Below are 2,666 nucleotides of genomic sequence, written 5' to 3'. Positions count from 1 at the left end.
GACGACCTCTTTTTCCAGGTCACCCAGCTCCTAAGCAGCAGACCTGAGTCTGGTCTCCTGGTCTCTAAGGCCCATGCTCTCCCCGCCCCCACTGCTTGCCGACCGACCTGCAGACGGCGTCATGCCAGCCGCGCTCCGGCTCCAATTAGCAGACAAATCAGACCTGGCTGGCTGGGCTTCGCGCCTGCTGCAGTCGTGTTTATCATTCATCAGAGAAGAGAAGGGATGTGCCAGGCTGGTGAGTCAGACCCCCGCAGAGAGAAGATTTAAGGCGATGTGGCCCACAGGGCTGCTCCTGGGGACTCTAATTTGAATTGTCGGGTATGCTTAGGAACAGAATATTTCAGGAATTCATTGCAGCTGATTAGACCCCTTACCAGAGAGTGCTTTGAGTACTTAAGGAACTGGCGAAAGCCAGGTTGGATTGGGGGTCAGCCTTGCCATTGCTCAGGGGGAAAGCACATCTTGTTCTCGGTTCTGGGTTTCAGTTTCCTTCTGCGTAAAATGAATTTGGGAAAATTCAGCTTAATGGTAGGTAGTATTGCAGTGGGGTTAGGGAAGAATTCAGATCCTTTCTCTGTAATTAGAACTTCCGAGGGAGCGATCGCTGCCGTGTTCCAGCACATGCTTCCCAAGTGTTCCGGAGGACAGAGCACATGCTGTGACAAAGCAGCACCTGCTCCTTAGGACTGGCTGCCTCTGCAGTCTGCACCAGTGCCACACAGCTCACTGACTCATTATGCCACCAGCTTCTTGAAGCACCTGAGACTAACTCCTGCACACAGCCTTGTGAACTCGCATTCCCTGCCCATAGGCATGAACGTGTCACCTGCTCTCTGAGACTGAGACCCAGCCACTCCTGAGGGCCACACAACCCTCCCTGTAAAGCCGTAGAGTCTGTTGTCTGCATTTCCACCCCTGTGTTATGACACATAGTAATTATTGTAGTTTTTCACATACCCTTTTATGTTAGTGTAGTGAGCATAGCTTTTCAAGAGATGCTGAGTCTCCCACAGCCAGGTCCCACCCCACCGTCTCCATGTAAGCCCCCTCCAGCTCTGCCACTCTAAGACTCAGTGGCTGTCACCTTGAGTCTTTGTTCCATCAGCTGGAGAGTTTAATCTTCACACAAAAGCAGAGTGAGTGGAGGCCAAACCTGCAAGCAGTGACTGTCAATGTCCAGTAATGGACAGCCCCTTCCCTGGATGCTGCCTTTAGTCCTGTCTCCTGCCCAGTCTCCTTTCTTCAGCCTCAGCCACACACACTCAAGTTGTTCTTGGAAACTCCTTTGGATATGAGGCTTCCACCTGCAGCTCCGATGTCCTACCTAAACTCATAGTTGCTTCTCCTACCTCCATCCTTGCTCTTTTGCTGTTGTTCCTCAATAAATGGCACCACCCCATTGCCCAAGCCAGAAAATGGGGAGTCACCTTCCATTTTTCTCTCTCACGCTCCCTAGCCCATCAAGACTGAGCTCCAGGGATCCCACCTCCTTGGACGCAGCCCCTCCCTTCCTGTCTCACTGCCCACGTCCACCGCTGTCTCCTGCCTGGACTCCTGCAGCAGCCTGCTAGCCTGGACTCACTTTATCCACTCTCCTACCCACCAGTCCCACTCCATAAGCCACAGTGCTCTCTGAAAAACCCAAACCTGCCCATGGCAGCCTCTCCTTAAAATCTTTTCAGGATTTCAGATAGACCCAGGACAAACACTGCAATCCCTAACAAGGCCGGTAAGATTCAGCAGGATATGAACCCTCTGTATGTGGTAGGTGTGGAGGAGCCTCCCTTATCACAAAGCTCACACTCATCAAAAGAACTACGTCTGGGGCTTCCAGGTAGCAGCTGATGCAGGCGAAGTCACCCAAACCATGGAGTCAGGAGACCCTATAGACAAGATCACCCAGGACTCCCCAGCCCTGTGCATGATCGTTCCAGGAGATCAGCCTGACCAAAATCAGGGTCAAGCTGCAGTCAACCATGGAGTCAGGAGACCCTATAGACAAGATCACCCAGGACTCCCCAGCCCTGTGCATGATGGTTCCAGGAGATCAGCCTGACCAAAATCAGGGTGAAGCTGTAGTCGCTGTCTGTGCTGAAAGAGAAGACAGGCAAGGCTCCTTGAAAAGCCACCTCCAGAGGCTAGAGCCTCTAAGAATCAGCAGAAAGTGAGTGCATCATTGTTTTGTCTCAAGAGCAGGAATAGAGACCTTCCCGTGGACCAGACTGTAAGGCTCATGGCTGTAGGTGGCCTGTCCCCATGCATCAGTGACCTCTGATCTCAGACCCTTAAGACTGAGAATTACAACACCTCTTTCCCCTTAGTGTCATTGTTTCTGTGGGTACTGAGCCTGGAGATTTGTAACTTTAAGATAGATGACTGCTTAGAAAAATAAAAGGAGAAAAACATAGAAGATCAGGGAGTCTAGGAAGGAAGTGAATCCAGCAGGTTGTAAAAGAGAACAAGGAAAGGAAACTGGTGCTGTCATGATGACACCCCTGGCTCACTCTGCCCAGGCCCAAGCTCGTAGCTGCTCCAGACTCTCTTCAGTTTCTGGGTTTATCTTTCCATCCTGACACTGCCTCTCATGCCAACCTTCTCTAACGCAGCCTGCGGGGACAGCTCCCTGCACCTACTGGCACTACCATTCAGAAAAGTGTTCGCCA

Source organism: Galeopterus variegatus, unplaced genomic scaffold (assembly GCF_000696425.1).
Source record: "Galeopterus variegatus unplaced genomic scaffold, G_variegatus-3.0.2 Scaffold1694, whole genome shotgun sequence".
NCBI classification, from domain to species: Eukaryota; Metazoa; Chordata; class Mammalia; order Dermoptera; family Cynocephalidae; genus Galeopterus; species Galeopterus variegatus.
The sequence above is the reverse complement of the archived record's forward strand: the minus strand, read 5'-3'. Positions refer to the sequence as shown.